Here is a 9775-nt window from a genome sequence, read left to right as displayed (position 1 = left end):
GTGTGACAGTAAATACTCTAAATTCTTTGTGTATGTTATTTTACAATAAACCTGCACAGTAGGTATTTTATGATTAAGGAAATAAAGGCTCAGATGAGCTAAATAGAAATGTCTGGGGTGATTCCAGCTCCTCTCACCTGAAAACTTGCATTCCAAACCATTTAAATACATCCTGTGCATGATTGAGGGATGGAAACCATTTGTTCAGAATGTAACAAACCTTCCATGGAAGCAAGTCAGCAATCATACCCATTTTCCTCACAAAGAGAATTTCATAAAACGGGTAAAGGTAGACAATGTTTCTATTTTTTTTTTCTTTTAGTAAAGTAAGTTTACATCTCCTGATACTGAGTCTTAATGACTCTAAAGATATGAATATAACCTAGATTTAAAAATATCTATATTTTAGGGAACATGGGAATGGCACATCTTCTCTGCCTCCGATGGTTGAACAGCTTTGTAAGTTACAGAAACCCTCATTAACTCAGACAAGCACTTCCCATCTAGCCCATTTTCCTGAATTTCTAGCAGAATTTTTATTATTTCACTGAAGCACTGTGTTACCGATGACTATATAATTTGAGAAAACAGCAAGAAAAGGATGTGTGGAAAATTCCTATTGATGGGACACCATAATCAATTATGCATCAGACCTTTACTTTGTCTTTTATTGAGGTATGTTTGCATTTCCCAATAGTTTAATACTCTGTTCACAATTTACAAGCCTAATCCACTTATGATTTAGCACTAAACCAACTTTTAAAAACCAGGAATAATATATGTACTCACAAAGTGAGTAGAATATCAGCTGACATGTTGCTAAGATCTTAAAGAAGCTGCTGAAATACATTAAATACAAATTTGGGGGCAGGAGGCAGAGTTGTATTCATCATTGTAAAATCTCTATTCCAAAAATTCAAATTGATTTTAGCAAAAAAGAAATAAAAGTATAAAATTTCTCTGTTAAAAAAAAAAAAAAAAAAAAGAGGTGCAGGAGCCATAAATTCCAGTTTTCCATTTCCAGAGAGGAATACATTTACCTAAAATTAAAAATCAATAAATAAGAGTTTAAACATGTTATTTTGAAATCTGAAGATAATACTAGAAGAAACAGATAAGTTCTTTGAAAATGACTCTGCAGAATAGGAATCAAGTGGAGCAAGATGGGAAAGAGGATGCAATTTTTCATTAAAAGCCTCATGAAACTATCTGACTTAAAATTATTTACATATATAACTTTGATATAATAAAAGTTAATTTTTTTAAAAAAGGAAACAAGTTGCCACGGGCAAGCTCTGAGCCATGTCCTGCAGCCTTTCCTCAGCGGGTCACTGATAGAACAATTGCTGCTGGGGAACAAATGGACTGGGAAATAAAAGTGGCTACCAGACTGAAGAAGACTGCACGTTCCCACTCAGGTGCATTTGCCTGCAGGCACGTGTGCAGAAGGGAATGGCGCCTCTCTTGTGGTGTGCTTTGGAGATCAGGCTTGCTAGATGCACATGCCCACACTGTATGGTATCTAGTGCCTACCGGCTCTCCACATGAATGCAGCTGAGGTCAGCTTCCTATGTAGTACCAAGGGGCAGTGGAAAGGAGCTGGCTGCGGGTGGGTCTGATGTGTCCTTAGTTTATCTAAACTACAAAATAACCTTGAAACAACTTGCGTGTGAATGGAGAAGGTTGAGAAATGTTGTGTACCTGTAGCTACTGCTCAGAAGGAGGAGGAAGGAAAGAAGAGAGGGAGGCAGAGAGCAAAGACCGGAGGGTGTTTTCTCTCTGTTTCTGCTCTCCCTTCTTGTCTGAAACACAGTATGAGAGAAGCAAGTTGCCTTAAAGAAGCAAAATATCAAAATATAGGAAACTAAGGTGACATGTATTCTCCTTCATTCCTGTCCTCCTTCAGCCTACTCTCCGCAGAAGAGCAAGAATGATCTTAAAACACTAATCAAATAAATCATCTCACACCTTCCCCTCCATTAACCCATTTGCTAGTTTTTCAAAACACTGAGAATAAAACTCCAAACTCCTCACCTTACCCAAAAGGCTCACAGGCCTGCCTCTGCAGGGCCACAAAAAGCTTATTTGGCCCTGTTTAAAAAAAAAAAAAAGAAATTCTGGATGATTTGTGTGATGGTCAACATGGCTGACCTTGGCTGCTTCTGGACCTCTAAACCCCAGCTCCACGTATAAGCTTGGTCTGTTCTCAGCCCCTGCCCACCTCTCTCAGGACTCTCTTCTGTACTGCCCTGCAGCTGCTCAAGTCTGTTTTCACTTCCTTGAACACATTCTTCTCTTTTCTTTTTTTTTTAAAAGATGACCGGTAAGGGGATCTTAACCCTTGACTTGGTGGTGTCAGCACCACGCTCAGCCAGTGAGCGAACCGGCCATCCCTATATGGGATCCGAACCCACGGCTTTGGTGTTATCAGCACCACACTCTCCCGAGTGAGCCACGGGCCAGCCCATTCTCTTTTCTGACTTGGATAGGATAGCATTGCTATTCTCCAGATCTGGAACGCTCTCCCTCCTGCCATCCAAGTGGCTCGCTCCTTCTAATTCTGAGTATCAGCTGCAGGTCTCATCTCTAAACTGTTGTGTTTGTAAACTGGCTCCCCTGCCCCCATTTTCTCTTTCCCAATCTTTTGTTTCCTTCAGAATACTTATCAAAATTTAAGTGGTTTTCTTTGTCTATTTACTTTTTTACACTTGTCTCCTGACAACGGGGACAGTCTCTGGATCAGCTAGTACAGTACCTGGCACATCACAAGCTCTCAGTAAGTATTTACATAACTTAGGAAGCCCCATAGTGATGACGTCCTACTGAATCAAGAGAAACAACAATGTCAGTGACCAAGATGAAGAAAGTGCTCAGGAATGTCTGGAGAAAAAAAACACAGTTTGGGGATCAGGGAGCTTAGTGACCAAGAACTGTCTTTGATGACTCAAAAAAAAAAAAAAAATCAAGTAATTTGGAAAAATAAACTTTGATCTTTGTGAAATGATTCATCTTCCTTTAAGCTAAAGAAACAGGCATGCTTTAGCAGGATTATGCTGGAAATTTCATTAAGCTTTGCCACAAATGTCTCATTCTGATACTTTGCTCATGAAGATATTGTGCATGCTAAATTTACTTATGAAAGGCGACAGTAATAAAAATAATTATCCGACCACAAAGGACTTCACGCTTAGATGCTTCCGAGCATCTAAGGATGGGTCTGTGTACGTGTTTGTACATGGATTCTCTGTGCCTATAAATCCTGACCACGGTAACATCTATAACTCAGATGAAGTCACATTTTGGTTTATGATAAGAGAATTGTTCAGGGAAACCCATCAAACTCTTCATAGCTAGAGAAGAAACCGTAGTACTCTCTATTTATTTATTCTTCCCAGAGGATAGCCAGAGATGTCCATTAAATATTATGAAAAGAGAAGCCCGAGGTTCGGTCATATCACACTGACTCTCCTCTATTAGGGATACCTGGCTAACAGCACAGTATCTATGGTGAAGCTAACACACTATTCTAGCTTGGGACAGGTAGTTTGAGTTCAGAGGACCAAAAACCCAAATCAGACTGAAGAGGATGACTGAAAACCATTTTTCAGCTATGAAAATACTACATATTTTAGAAGCTTAATGTTCCACTAACCCTCCAGCTGTCCCCAAACTTCCCCAAATACTGCTGCCACCATCCTTACTGAACAGGTGGTCCTCTGACAGCCAACACAAGATCGCGGGGTGGGCTTCGGTCCACCGAGGATGTGAGGCAAGTGCCTAAGAGCGGTAAAGATAAATCACGGATGGGAAAAATAATTTTGGAACACAGATCTTACTCACAGGAAAAGATTTGTGATTTTTCCCTTGAAGGGGGAAGGAATCTGGAAGTCCAACCAGAGTGCCCTTTGAGTGAGCAATCACCAGGCTTGGGGGTCCAGACTGTTCTTCTGAGTAGCATGTGGTTATTTGACACAGAGGGAAGAAGCAGGGAGTGGGAAAAAACGTCAGAGCATCACCCAAGTGAAACTGGACTTAGGCCTCCATCCAAAAGATGATGGTGGGGTAAGATACGAGAGGGAAAGTCAAATGGTCATAAAGTGGCAAGACACTGGGATTGAGTTTACTGAGAGCAATAGAAGGAACAAAGGACACAAAAGGCCATTTCCACAAAGAGAGCCAGATATAAGAGTCATGCAGAGTTTGGTTGAAAAGGTTGGGGTTAGATGCTCTTAACATGCCCTTTGACCATCCTTAACTCCATGATTCTAATTTAAGAATCCACGAAGTATGATAAAAGAAAATCTCAACAGAGAAAATTCTTCTATATTCTTCACAGCAAAAGTAATTAAGCAATCAACCCTAAGTTGAGAACCCTGCTAATATTAGAGAGAATTTGATATAGCATTATGGGAAAATTATCAAAATTTAGAAAACTAATTAAATTAAATAAGACTAAATCTATAGACTCCTAAAAATAAACTCAATTCCTATATAATTCAGCATCAATTCCAAGTCCAAAGTCTCATCTAAATTTCATCTAAATTGTATATGCACACAATTCGGTCTATATCATTGACCCATCATCAGGATTTAGAGGAAAGAATATGTCCTCTCCCTGGCCACAGTGATTGCTTCAAGGATGGATATCACTAGTGTGACCACATATCCTAGTTTGCTCAGCAGTATCCCAGTTCATACCTGTTACTCCAGCATAGTTCTTAACAGCATTCCCCCCCAAAAAGGTCTCATTTGGACAATAAAGTATATAGTCACCTTATGTCTGACCCAAGTTTTTACAATGAGGGTAATTCCTAGAAATTTATGAGACAACTATTGGGAAGGACAACCTACTTTCCTTGGATTTTGAAGTTGATTGGATATAGGAATATCATTCCCAAGGCCAACAAATAGATAAGCACCACCTGAGTGAAAACATCCAACCAGGAGGCAACAAGAACCAAAACTACTGGGGGGGGGAGGGGAGAGGGAGAGCAGGGGCTGGGGGAGAGAGAGAGAGAGAGAGAGAGAAAGACACACAGAGACAGAGAGCACAGAGCATGCCTGGTGCATGTGATGCAATTTGACCAAAGAACATGCTCCAGGAAGAGACTGACTGAGCATGTGCTAGACTAAATGTTAAATAACTGGGAGCCACCCCTTTAACTGAATATTCATTAGATAGAGAAACTATAAAAGCTGAATACCAGCGCTGCTCACTTCCCTGGAAGCAACCTGCACTTGGCTGGCTAAGGTGTATATACTTTACTTTGTATCTAACTTACCTTCAGCAAACGGCTGCTCATTCTCTGGAGCCAGCCTGCACTTTGTTCTGAACTTTAAGTGTGTTTTTCTTGCTTTTGTGTTAGACTTGATGTCTGTACTGAACTTACTTCTGTGTTAAACTTGGTGTGGGCCCTGCTCAGTGTCTGGAGCATGCCACGATCTCTTTGTGGAACCTGTATTTCTAATCTGCTATAATAAACTTGTTCTCACTTTCCACTGGGACTCTGCCCTTGAATTCTTTCCTGTGGCAGAGTCAAGAACCTGGTAAGAGGACTGGGTAGGTTGAGGCCAACATCAGGCCCCCTGGACCCTACCTCTGACATCAGCATGGCCTATGGGGACCAGATTGCTGGGACATAGAGTAGGACAGAGAAGAGCAGATCAGTGTGGGGGAGGGAAGCAGCGGCAAATAGAGATTAATCAGCCCCAGGTCTGGGAGATATCAGCAACTTGGGTCACTGCTACTCACTCTCTGTCCCTGTCCATATCCCAACACTAAAAACAGTAACAAAGTACATGACAGCCCACAAATGGTTGCTATAGGCATTCTCCCTGTGCTGTCTCACTGATGCATTAGTCGGGGTTCCAACAGAAACAGAATTTACCTCACGTGGCTTAAATGTCAGGGCCTACTTATAAAGAAGTGGCCAGTGTCAGGTGAACAACCCAGATTAGTGAAGCACCACCTAAGGCTGAAGGGTTAAGAGAAAGACAACATATTATCAGCTAGGTCTGTCCCTAAGGTTGAGAGTCCCAGAGCGAGAGTACAGGTCAGCTCACATCCCACCCCCATCCTCCTCCCATCCCCAGCTCTTCACGATGGACCCAAGTAAGCAGCTTTTGTCTGGAAGGTGACATGGGGCCATTTCAGCAGTGAGTTCCAGAGTCCCAGGTACCTGGCACATGGTCCAGAAGAGGACAGTCCAGAGCCTGGGGCACTGTCTCCTTGGCCCACTGAACTTCCAGTGCAGGAAGGGGTACAGAAGGAAGAGGGTCTGGAGAGGGTCCAGGGCAAAGGTTCAGGGCAGACTCTGAAGTTTGGGACGGGAGCCTAGAGAGCTGCGGTCAGTGGGAGGAACCATCAAGCAGGAGCTGCAGCGTGGAGGAAGGGACTTCAGCCAGAGACCTGGGACCACAGCAGGGAGGAGGCAGGAAAGGTCAGCTGACTTCTCTCCCTCTCTCACCTTCTGATCTCCTGCTGGAACCTCCATTAGGTGAAGCTGGCAAGAAAGCCTGAATAATGGAGTCCACAGAGATTGGCACAGAGAACTGTTGAGAAAGAATCTTGTGAAAGAAAGAAGAGAGAGCAGAAAATGACCAGCACACCCAGATGGGCTAGACCCCTCTTCCCTGGTCCACAAAATGGCTGAGGACCTGGAGCCGCAGTCCCTTTTGATGTACGTACTACTTTGCTAGGGCTGCCATAACAAAGGACCACAAACTGGGTCATTTAAAACAACAGAAATTTATTATTTTTTTTTATAGTTCTGGAGGCCAGAAGTACAAAATCCAGGTGTCAAAGGGTTGGTTTTTCCTGAGGGTTGGAGGGAGGACCTGTTCCATGCATCCTTCCCTACTTCTGGTGACAGCTGTCAGCCACGGTGCTCCTTGGCCTGGAAAAGCAGCACTCTAGTCTCTGTGTCCACCTTCACACTGTGCTCCTGTGATGGCCTGGGTCTGCACATAGCCATCTTCTTATAAGGACACCAGTCACACTGGATTAGAGGTGCACCCTACTCTATCTAGCATGACCTCATCTTAACTAATTACATCTGCCAAGACCCTATTTCCAGATAAGATCCCATTCTGAGGTACTCAGAGTTAGGACTTCAACTTTATCTTTTTGGGGGACACAATCCAACCCATAACACCATCTCAGTTCCTTCAGCAACACGTTCTCATACAGCTCCAACACTAATGTCTCACTGTAGGTACTCAGCTGGGCTTGCCAGAGGCTTGGCTTTCTTTCAAAGAACAATGAATGACCAAGCACCCTGCACAAAGTTTATTTTCCTCCTAGATTCCATATGAAATTTTGAAAGGTCATAGAGCCCAAATGCCAGCTGTGGACCGGCCACATCAGAATACCTGAGGAGCTAAAACAACAAAAACAAAATTTTGGGTCCCACTTTTAGAGACTGATTTCGATCATCTTGGGCGGGATGAAGGATTCTGTATTTTTAACAAGCTCCATCAATAACTCTGATGTAGGTGATCTCAATCCTTAGTTTTACACTTGAGGTTCTGGCTGCTTCTGCTTTGAAAATTTTCTTTTGTGATTTTTGCAATATGGTAAATAAAAAGATTGTTTTTAGCAGAGGCAGACCAAAAGTTTTCAAAGCGGTGGGTTAGAAATTAGTTTACTCACCCAAGTGAATATTTACCAAGAGTTGCTCCTGTGGTCAGCATTGTTTTCGGTGCTGCGGAAGCAGAAGAAAAAATCCTGCCTCTCAGGAGCTAACGTTATAATGCGCGCGAACAAAGAGTAAACAGGAAAAATCAGTAAACACTAGTATGTCAGATAGTCTAGGAGAAAGACAAAGCAAGGAAGAGATCACAAGTGTTCAGGTCTCTCTCGGGAACTTCTCTACCTCCTAGACCCTATGGCCAGAGGAATTTTCCAGAAAATATTAGACTGTTTAATTTGCAGTATAGGCAAGAGAGAGCACAATAGGAGGTGCCCTGGGGTAGGGTTGCCAGATTTAGCAAATGAAAAGACGGGATGCCCAGTCAAATTTAAAAGTAGATAAACAACAACTACTTTCTTAGTGTTGCCCAAAATACTACATGGGGCATACTTACACTGCACAATTATTCATGGTTTCTCTGGTGTTCAAAGTTAACTGAGCATCCTGTGTTGTACCTGACCACTCTACCCAGAGGGTGTTTCTAGCCTCAGCTCTGATGGCTGGTTCTTTGCAGCATCATATTAAGTACACTGTTGAAAAACATATTGAGGGGCTTATATACACAGCAAATTCTTTCATTCATGAGTAAACCAGGTTGGCACAAGCAACATTGAACAGGAGAAATAGTGGAAAATCTGTGGAAGGATGGAAATGGAACAGATTTTTAAGTCCTAGAAGATGGTAAGAGCTGCATTCTGGAACAGGGACAACTGAGGGAAGTTCTAGTGGCAGTCACTGCACGGAGGCCTAGCACAAAGGGATGGACGGCCTCTCAGTCTGGGGCTGCACAGGCCTGGCCTGTCCCCACCTCTGCTTTCCGCATGCACGCCCTGGGTCCACCCGCCCACTCCAGGTCCCATGGATGTTTCACCTGAGGTGAGTGTCCTCTCAGCCTGTGGCAAATTGAGCTCGTTATTCTATCTCCAAGCCTCTTTGTCTTCTACTAGAGAACTTGAAAGAGCTCATGGAAAGATTTGTATTAGATTCTAATTTTCTTTTTCCACAAACTTTTTGAAGTACTCTTGTACTGTTTCCAATTTCCTCATTCCTCCCAGTATGGGAGTCACCCCCAGCTCCTCCCTCAGTGTCCTCGCACGTCTTTTCAGCCCTCCTTCTGGATGGGGGCCTGCACGGCCTCCCACCTCCACTGCCTCAGTGCAGGCCCTGGCACCTCTGTCCTGGCTGCCTGCAACTGACGTCCCCCTGCTCTACCCTGTCCCACGCCAGTATATTCCCTACACCTCTATTAGAAAAAGCAGATCTTGTGAGGTTCTCTCCATTGTAAAACTCACCAGGGCTCCTCATCACCATTTTTATCGGGTATTTATTTCCTGGCCATTGTGTTGAATTCCTCATATGTTTTGGAAATTAGCCACTTATCAGGTGTGTGATTTGCAAACACTCCCTCCCATTCCTTACGCTGGCTCTTCACTCCACTGACACGTCTTCTGCCGGGCAGAAGCTTTTATAGTTTGATGTCGTCCCCTTATCTGTTTTTGCTTTTGTTGTCTGTTCTTCAGGGGTCATACCTGTGAAATTATCGCCAAGACCAATGCATCAAAGATTTCCCCCTATGTTTTCTTCGAGAAGTTTTATAATTCCAAGTCTTAATTTAAGTCTTTAATCCATTTAAGTTTAGGATTTTCTTCCATTTTGAGTTGATTTTTGTATAGTGTAAGACAAGCATTCACGTTCATTCTTTTGCATGTGGATATCCAGTTACCATGTAATAAAATCCAACTCCTTGACATACAAGACTCTTTTGTACTTTAATATTGTTTGTGGGGGTCGGGAGAGGGTACATGCATCCTCTCAAAGCTGTGGGCCTCTAGAGGCCTTGCCTCTGCTCAGGCATCCCCCAGGAGTGCTGTGGAGAGGGGGGGCTCCCTGAACCTGCCTTCAGGGCTCTCAATTTCAGGCATAGAACCTCTCACTTGAAAAGTGAAGCCCAGCCCTGACCACCCGCCCTCACTGCCCTGCCCTCCCACCTTTCCTGGGTGCAAACCCTCGGTGGCATGACTTTCCCCTAACTAAGCAAGCTCTAAACTGCAGTGCAGGGAGGGCAGGCATTATTTCAAGAAAGC

Source organism: Cynocephalus volans, chromosome 4 (genome assembly GCF_027409185.1).
Source record: "Cynocephalus volans isolate mCynVol1 chromosome 4, mCynVol1.pri, whole genome shotgun sequence".
In the NCBI taxonomy this organism is placed as follows: Eukaryota; Metazoa; Chordata; class Mammalia; order Dermoptera; family Cynocephalidae; genus Cynocephalus; species Cynocephalus volans.
The sequence above is the reverse complement of the archived record's forward strand: the minus strand, read 5'-3'. Positions refer to the sequence as shown.